This window comes from Corvus hawaiiensis, chromosome 4 (genome assembly GCF_020740725.1).
Source record: "Corvus hawaiiensis isolate bCorHaw1 chromosome 4, bCorHaw1.pri.cur, whole genome shotgun sequence".
Classification (NCBI taxonomy): Eukaryota; Metazoa; Chordata; class Aves; order Passeriformes; family Corvidae; genus Corvus; species Corvus hawaiiensis.
In genome coordinates this window covers 64,028,944-64,038,738 of record NC_063216.1, presented here as the reverse complement: position 1 = coordinate 64,038,738, position 9,795 = coordinate 64,028,944, and the positions used below count along the sequence as shown (strand labels likewise).

General features: G+C 37.8%; 1 long non-coding RNA gene across 1 annotated transcript; it reads left to right on the top strand.

Annotated features, from left to right (window-relative positions):
• Positions 1-967: 967 nt before the first annotated feature.
• Positions 968-7,910, top strand: LOC125325124. Its single transcript, XR_007203213.1, has 2 exons — positions 968-1,080; positions 5,106-7,910. It is a non-coding gene; the product is annotated as an uncharacterized LOC125325124 (long non-coding RNA).
• Positions 7,911-9,795: the final 1,885 nt, after the last annotated feature.

Here is a 9,795-nt window from a genome sequence, read left to right as displayed (position 1 = left end):
TAGCTTGCAGCTGGTACACGAAACACACAGTCCAGTTCAGGTGAAGGAAATGAAGAAGCTGCAGGGAGAAAGTTTGATCCTTCAGTAAGATGCTTCTTTTTTTTTCCACCTTCTCACAGCTGTGATTTAGTATTGCAGCACTGTCAAAGCCTTTCAGTCAGTTTAACTGCAAAATGGAAGGATATCCAAGTTGTTACAACTCAGAGAGCCATTTAATAGGTGCCTTCCTTAAACTGACTCACTATCTGAGTATGTGGCATCTGGGTGCCATGGTCAAACTCAGATGAGCTGCAACACTTTGCACACAAAACCAAGTTTCTCAGAAAAACGCTGCTTTTATGGGAAACCATTTCCTATGTCAAAATTGTTGATTTCCTGTTCTTTTGCATTCTATTTATTACAGATACAAAGAAGATATGTTAACCCTCAGGGTTTCATGATAACTAACATTTCATAGAAAAATCTGTGTATTTTTTGTGTAAATTGTTACTTTATTTGTAACAAAATTGGAAATATATTCTTTTTATGGTAGTTTTGACAAGATGAGGTACTTTGTTTAGTTTTGCTTTTTTTTGAATTGTACATTTCCTTTTTGTTGAAGCGTAAATGATTTTATTGCTATCAATTTAATTTAGCTAGCATCTTTTTAAGCAATTCATTGCTTTTGCTTACTGAAATATCAGTTTTGTCAACTTTAAACATGTTGACTTACACTTATGATGAAGGAACTCAAATTGAGGCTGACATAATTAAGCTCTGAGGATGTCACTCCCTTGCCCTTCCATAACCCTGTGAAGCTGAACCATCCTGTCTTGTAACATGCAGCATTTTATACTGAATTAACAAAGCTGAGGTTGACACAAAATATATCCCGGAGTCAGACTTGCAAAGCTCTTAAAATTACTCACCCAGACTCAAAATCTAATTATCTTTCAGCTTTCTTCCTTTTACCATGAGAATGGTCAATAAAGTGGGTGTAAAGCCAACTCACAAATGACATTTTAGATGCTGATGGGAGGAGAGGGAAAGGAGAGAGAATTTTCCAAACCTGAAAATAACCCTTGTCTCCAAAAGTCACAGGTAAGCTTAGGCACCATCAAGCTTAAATGCAGCTTGGTACAGTTCATGTTATACTGTTTAGTATGCACTGAATGCACAGAGGGAAGAGCATGAGAGAAAAATAAATGGACTCAGTACAAAATAAATGGGTAACATAAGGCTTTTGAGACTAAGACAACATTTCACTGCCTCTTACTGTTTATTTTATTTTAGGTTGAAGTACTTTATCCTTTATATTTCCAAGTTTCTATATTTATCTGTGGAGCAGCTGGTACTATTTGTTCTGGGTGATTTAATTTATTTATTGCTATGTATTCTAAAGACATGTAGCTCTATCTTCTAATGGGTTTACTGTGTGCTCTTTAAATTGAAACAGTTGATCAGGGCTTTTTTTTGCTATACTCTCTCTTGAATTCTTTAAAAGAACAATTGTATTTCAATGCATTTTTCTTAAAAACGGAATTTAATCAAAGTGAAGGATAGATTTGAATAACGCTGTATATATTCATTAAACATGAATATCAGGATGCTCAGGATTGCATCATTAGATTTTGTTCTTTGGTTAAGATGTTCACAAAGTCTGCAAATATATTTGCAAAGTGATGTATGATCTAGCAAGATCCCAAATAAAGCTACATTTCAATTGAATGTATTTGCTTTCAACAGTTTTCTCTGTCTTAGTACTAGATAACATTTCCTTTTTGCTCATATCCTATTGTCAGATGCAAATAAGAATTTAGGAATCTTGTAAAAATAAATTTTTTGCATTGCTAGTATAAATGCGCCCGTCCAGACGTATTTTTTTTTTTAATGAAAATATCAGTAAACATAACCTATCCTGATATCCATTCTGATCTGATTAGACTGAAAACACAGATCTGTTGATTGGGGAAAAATAATTTGGTAGCCATGGTAGAACTAAAAAGCAATTCAAGAAAGAAGTGAGTGATGGATCTATAATATTTTTCCTTTCTTTTACTGTGCTGCTTCAGGAATGAACGGAGCGCTGTAAGAAAGTTGTTACTGCATGCAGACTCTCTCTTTGATGACCCTTGAGAAATAAATCAGCAGTAGTTCTTTATGCAAGACTCCAAATAGCAGGAGCATTGCCACAGCTGACTCACACTTGCACTGCTGATGCCATTGTTTAGCTTTTTGCCAGTGCCTAAACAATCACCAGAGGATACCATTTACATTTACTCCAGGGCAGATGAAAGAAACTGCCAGCTGAAAAGAAAATCATGTTAAAGTCTAAAAAAATAAAGATGCATGAGCATTCAGTTGGAGACTGAATGTGTTTTAGACATTCACTCTGAAATTTATTTAGACATTCACTTTTAATTCGTGTGGAAGATTTTTTGTGTGCAAACTTAGGCAATTTTTTAATGATTTTTTTTTCTGATTTTGATGATTTCTTTTTTCTACATAAAATTTTTTAAATGCATGACAATTAGGAGAAGAATTATGCTTTAGAAAACTCACAAGTTTAAGAATCTCTCTATCCCAGTATAATCAGGGAGTGCATTTGAGGGAACGTTTACAGGTGCTTAATGCACTACCTCTTTGGAAGTGCAGTTTTTTTGTTGTTTTTCTTTTTTTTTTTTTTAAGGAAAAGCAGTTTGCTGTTGACCTTTGACTTTTCCTTTTTATAAAACAGAGTAGGGGCTTAAAATCAATTTATCGTTCACATCTAGGGCTGGACTTCCAAAGCAGATCAGTTTGCTAAATAAGTCATCTGAAAATTTGACTGTTGGAGTCACATTAGGAGTAGTTGTGCCCTCTAATCACTTCTGAGAAATCTGGTTTTTGTTGGCATCCTATGGAGCACCACACATCTGATGCATCTTAAACCAATGCTCTGAGAGCAAATGTTGTGTTGCGTAGTCATTATCTGAAACCAGAAGCTGTTTTTTACAATTTATTTTGAACAACTTTATGGCTTGTGCATGTCAATGCATTGACAGATATCACTCCAGCTTGGTTACAGATATTTTATGTTTTTGAACAGAGGCTGTCAGTGAGGAGCAATTCTCTGTTGAACAAACACTGGAAAATCTGGAGAAGCACAAAGTATTGTGCTTTGAACTGTCATATCTCTAGGCAGAACAATACAGTAAATGATTCTCTCTGCTGTGTCAGAGCATCAACCCCTCTGAGGCATCAAATATGGCTAGAGCAAATGTTTAATATTTGTTAGAGTGTAGGGAGGGATGCCTGGCATTCAGTCCTGGCTCTGAAGTTGATGATCTGACTCCAAACTGGCCTGTAGAGAGGGGAAAATTGCTACACAAGCAGAAAAGTTTTGCTTCTCTTCCAACTGCAGTATGAAGTTTTCTTTGTTGGTGCTTTTAATCATTTTACAGTCCTTAGAAAAAAAGCACCCTGTAGAAATTCAAAGTATAAAATGCCATATTAAAAAGAGTAACAGAGAAGCACAAGTGCTCATATATCTGTAAAAGCCAATAAAAGCATATTTTTATGAGTCTACAAAAACATTCCTTAAGATCCAGCCCTTGAATGATATGCTCATGCCTTTCTTACATGCTGCCCTTTGAGGAGCAGCACAGCAGAGAGCAAGATGAATCCAACTGGCTAGCTTAGAAGAGGAAATGTTTCTGTCAGAAGTGCACCAGGTTTCAGTGGTCTGGCTCTCACTGATGGGTGAAAACAGCCTGGTTGATGGTCAGAGGCTGCTCTTACCAGCAGCAGCACTGTACCAGTATACTCTCAGCCTGTTCTAAATATGCTGCTCTATGAGTCAATGCCATTTGCTTTTTACTGCTGTGCTGACATGAGTCCCTAGAGGAAAGGGAATTTAGGAGTCCCTCATGAGATCTGTGTCTGATGGCCTTTTGGTAGCTCTGGGGCTCATATCACTTTGATCCCTTCAATTCAAATAGAGTAGGATGTGTTTTCCCCTGCTCTAGGCCTGTCTATATTCCAGCTGAATAAATATATCCTTATTAATGTTCATTTGTACATAGACTTGCATTTCTGCTTGTGACTGGATCTTGAATGGCAGCCCACTGGTGTAAATTCAGCCCCACTCCAAGCTCCAACCAGGCGAGCTTGCTCACTGCCGGTATCTAAAGGTATCATGTCTTCAGGGGGAGGATATAGTTCATAATCCATGACTATTTAATTGTATCCTCTCTGCTGATACTGCTGTCGAGGGCACCAATTAGTTTCAATTGTGCAGGTGGTTTTAGCAGAGCAGACAGTTGGGCTAATGGGAAACGGACTGTGATCATCTACCTCATTTCACAGAGCTAAGGAGCAACAATCTAATTTGAGCTGAGTTCAATTATTCTTGACTGGAACTTGCTTTAAACAAGCAACTTTGGTGCAAAAAGGCTGTTGGGGCCATTCAGCCTCTTGATTTCTGTTTTGCATGCACAGGTCTCTTCATCAAAAGTACTTGACAGTAACTGGCTTTGAAGCAGCCAATGAAACATTTCTGTTTGGCAACATCTAATGTATGGTTCCTCCTCTGCACAGTCATTTTAACTTTTAATACTTGAGGACTGTAGGGAAAACTCCTCCTGTTAAAATCCACACAGATAAATAATTTAATAAGAGCAATAGCACTAGAAAAATTATCTAATGACCTCTTACAGGATATTTTTTGTCAGCTCACAGATTTATGTTTTCTTGTGTGCCCCTAAGCCTGTGTGGGTAATTAACAGTGTTTATCACTGGTTTCTGTTTTCTATTCTGGTTCTGAAAACTTGAAGATGACAAAACACAGAGGGAAAAAAAACAGAATAGAAGGTAGAAAAAATTAATGCGTAAATGTAAAATGTAACTACGCAGATATGCTCACTGATAGCTGATCATTTCCCAGGAAAAGCCAGAGAGCTTGTGAGGGCACTCAAGAAGTCAATGCATTTTTTGGTCTTAGGAAGTAGATCTTCTTGCCACACACAAGTACTTGGCTTAAAGGTCATGTAACTGCCAGTCTGTCTGATTTTCTCTTTCTGTAGCCTTTTGAAATAAGGCTGGCTCATCCTCACTATCATCTTGTTTTTCTTTCTATTTCTCTGCAGGGCTCTGGTCCTGGATGTCCACACTACAGACATATTATTTTGATCTCTGTTTATTCTTGAACAATTCAAGATCTGATGGCAGGAAATTGTGGTTGAGACAGAGAGAATAACTTTTTCCACAGGGTTCACCATGTCTCAGTCTTCCTACCTGAGAAAGCCCTCCAGCAATAACACCTCAATAGGCCATGAAAAGGAGCTCATGACACTTCCCTAAGGGACAGAGATCATGCAAGGAAACAGCCTTTAATGAACAGGAGATAAGCACTGCAAGAGCACAGGACTAAGAGGTTGAGACAAGCTCTGAAGGCACTTTATCTCAATTCCACTACACCTCACCACCCATGAACAAGGGACATAGAGCTGGGACTGTCACTCACCACTCAGCAACAGCCCATCTGTCCCAGGTCCCCTCCCTGATGACTGAGTGTGGGATGCATCATTACTGCAGGCTCTGGATCCTGTGTGACACTCAGTAATACTGTACTGCTCTTCCGAACAGCCCTGAACCCAGTGGGACTCACGTATATGGGAACTGCTCCTCTCACCCTCAGGAAAAAGGAAAGGGGAACTACTCAGGGCTGTGGTGATGAGATGCTTGGAAACATCCCCAGCAAAGATGTCCTCCACTTTCTGCTGGTCATACAGAGTTAATTCCTCCAGCACTTAATAGCTTCTGTATGAGAATGAACTAAATGAACACAGACTCTTCTAGATGGGAAAGAGATGAGTGAGGAAGACTAGTTAGGAGGCTGTATGATGAAGAATGACACTGAGATGGTGGTTACTCACTGATCAAAGTCTCCTTTGATACAAGGGCTTGGGGGATTGAAATGAAGTTGGAAAATAGTAGGCCCAAAGTAAATAAAAGTCAAGCATTCTTCAAACAGCTGGTAACTAGTCTGTGAAATGCCTCTCTACAGCATCTTGTGAAAGTTAATGTCTTTCAAGAGCAGCTGGACATATTAGCAAAAAAAAAGTCAAAAGTTGTTAGATATAATCACCTTTGCCTTATGATGTTCCCTTTGTTGGAGGTGAGAAAAACATTTTTGGGAAGTGCTACTAGCTTTTAGTTTCTCACATTCTCTGGTTATATCTAGTTGTGGTCACTGTTGGAGCCAGCACCCTGGAGTTTTTCTGTATGCTGACAAGTCTTTCCATTTTACTTGAACCCTTTTCTGAAGGATGAGCCACATCATGCCAAGGCTTTCTGAACATAAGATACTTGAAGGGGGCAGCAGACAATATGTTCCAGTGATACGTGATAAAAATTGTCCATAGACCTGCATGACAGGGTGGTCATCTCACATGGGATGTGTTAAACAGATGAAAAGATATGGTCCTTATCAGAGGGGCTGCTTTTGATGAGGTGTTAAAGGTTCTGGGCTAAAAAATTCTGTGCAACTGTGTGTGCCACTTGATGCACATCATGGACATAGATGGTCCATGCCAGCAGAATAGTATGTAGTCTGTACAATGTGAATATGAGCTGGTCCCTACCAATTGACCATGGATAGATATTTGTGCCCTTAAATTGCTTTCAAAGTCTGCATGGACAAAAATCAAAAAAGCAAGTGACCAAGAGTTTTCTGATGGACTAAATACCAAAATGGTGTTGTTCAAGGATTATTTCTTCCTATATTAATAGAAATGTTATCCCAAGTAGGAAAAAAAAAATTAAATTAATTGTGTTTCTCTTTCGAGTTCAAAAGTAAACAAGGCATCGAGAAAAACAAGGGAATTGTGTTGAAATTACTACTGTTGTTATTAGAAACAACTCTTTTGAGCCTGTGGCTATGCTGGAGGGAGTAATAAACATTTCAAAAATCAAGGGCTGATTTACAAGTGCTGAGCAACTGTGGTAAAAATTTCAAAGGAGCTCATGACCTGTTCAAACTATGATTAACCTATCTTTTGTTCTTAAATTTAAATGCTATCAATTTTACTTTTAGGAAATGTTACTAAAGAAAGAAGTATAGCCAAGACAATATTATTTTCCCTGTACAACATCTCTTCATGTGGTCAGGTTTCACATAGGGAAAAGGTGATTATGTTTTGCTTGCCTAATATAGAATTTTAGGAAAATGCAAACACAGATCTTTTAAATATTCAGTAGTTTCCATTCTGAATAGAAAAATGTAAATATTCTATCTGATTTATTAAAGGTGTCAACAAAGCAATCATAATCTGACAATTTAAAGGATTTGTTCATGGTTAGCATTCATTTCGGTCTTTCCTTAATCTCAGATCATGATTGAATCTAACTAACTTTTATCTGACATCATGAAGATTGGCCCTGTTCTAAGCATGTTCCCTCTGTCATTGAGAGAAAGGGATATTCTGAGCTCTGAAGGCCAATGTGAAGAGAAATAATCTTGAACCACGGCATTTGATAAACAGTATTTTTATCACCCCCCCAAAAGTAAATGGATTTGGAGATTAAGTGATGATTGCTAGAAAAAACTAGCTTAGAGGTTATTCTTTAAATGTGGTTATTATCTCAAGCCACCTGTATTCAAGCTGTCTCAGAATATAGAGAATGTGGGGTAAAATTATCCTTACAACAATGAAAAGAATTTGTTTATGTATGGCATATTCCTTAATTGTGTGAAACAATCAGGGGAATATTAATTGCCTTCTTGATGAAGAGACCAGCAGTTCAGTTACTTTTAGAAAATAGTAAAAATTACCTTCCTGATGTAGCACAGAATTCATTCAAGCCTGTGAAAATTTGTATTAATTCGATATATCATTGTTATAAAAACTGCATTGTACATAGCTTATGCAATAAAGTGTAATTTAGCACTATTATTTTCAAAGTATGTTTGTGTGTGAATTCATTCTCACATTGTAGTGCCTTCCCTTTTTTTTATGGTCACAATTAGCATAAAACAATGTTTTTCTCTCCAAGGAAAACACAATTTAATATAATGGACATATCTGAAAAGTAGTAATTATGGAAAATAGTCCTGTAGCTGTTTGGAGATCTTTTGAACCATGCAGGTCCCAAACTGAATGTTTTTGGTGAATCTGTTTTTTCCCTGGAGAAGTCATCACATGGAGAAGTTAATAGAAATAGACCTTAATCCCAAGCATGGGAGGCCACTCATCCCAGAGCAGAAAGACTTACAGTTATCAGGAGAGACTGAGACCTCAGATCAGTGGGACAAAATGAATATGGGCGCTGTGCCTGTGCTTGTGCAGTGAGGGAGCCGCAAACCTGCATGCTACATTAATCATGCCTTGATGCACAGGGAATCAAGACCCTAAATTCTGTCCAACTTGGCTTTTTCAGCTTGCTGGAAAGACATGGAGCTCCTCCTTCACATGTAGTCACACACTAATAAAACACACAGAATGATGAAGAGAACGATTTTCCTGCAGGGGCATTGAACTGGCCAGAACTTTGAAGAGTATGCACTTAGGTGTTTCCTTCTTGTGAGCTCCCAAACAAAAGCCTTTAAGCCATCAAAGCTTGGTTGTATTAGAAATACAGGCTTAAGTAGCTTTTTAAGTAGCACAATCTCAAAGTGACTAGCAATAAAAGTGTCTTACAAAAAATTTCCTTTGCCTGCTGCAAGTCTTTGCATTCACACTTACATTCAGCTGATTCAGAAACTTTCTGTGTTGCCACAAACTCTGCTGTGACCCTTCTGGTCCTCATGAGGACTCTTGCCACTGCCTCCGAGGGCTGATGACTGGCTTCTCTGTGCATTCTCCATCTGAACACATGCACTGCACCTCAGAAAAAGAGCTATCTCCCATTCCTTTAAGAAATTTGACATCCTGTTCTTTTGAAGAACACAACGTGCAGCTGAGGACAAGCAAATCAAACATATGTGAGCATTTGTCTGGTAGGGGTTTGAAATTGTGCACAGGTCAATGCTCAATCCATCCTGGCATTGGCAGGGGGGGGCTTCCCTCTCATACTGTAACAAAGAGTGCTCTATGCATACCCAAAAGATATTTCTTCCACGTTAAATCCCTGGAGGGCTTTGTGGATGAGAAGGATGTTTCCATGTATCAAAAATGATCAGCTGCGCAATTCTTCTGCTTTCTGATGGAGTACAGGCTGAAGATTTCAGCTTTTTTGTTTTCACTAGTCCACAATTCATCCATATCTTTAAAACTCCAAGTGACAGAAACATTATTCTGTATTTTATTTACATTTTATTTGCATTATTATTTTTATTTTATTTGTAGACAGTCCAAAAGTGATTTTGCCTTCGTTTTTATATTTTAATGGGATGGTGGTTCTGCTGTTTCATGGGCCTAACTTGCAAAAAGATGTGGTTCCCCATGCACCAAAAATGAAACACAACATAAATGAGTATAGATATAGATAGAAATAGATATAGATGATATAGATAAAGATGATATAGATATAGATATGACAGCAGAGAGAAATATTCCATGCATTGGAACATATTTTAACTTAGTTTGTGTACTGAAGGTCAAACTCATCTCTGAAAGATGCCTACAGATTTCCACTGAAGATGCTTGAAGTTACAGGTGTTTCTCTGAGTTCAAAATATAGCCCTTAAATATTAACAGCCTTTCTCAAGAATCTGAGAATGACAAAAGTCTTGGACAACTTAAAGTAATAAGTCAAAAGTCAGTGTGAATTCTCTGTGGCAGAAGCAGTGAGGGGAAAATAGAAATATGTTCTGCAATAATTTATAGGTTTGGAAGA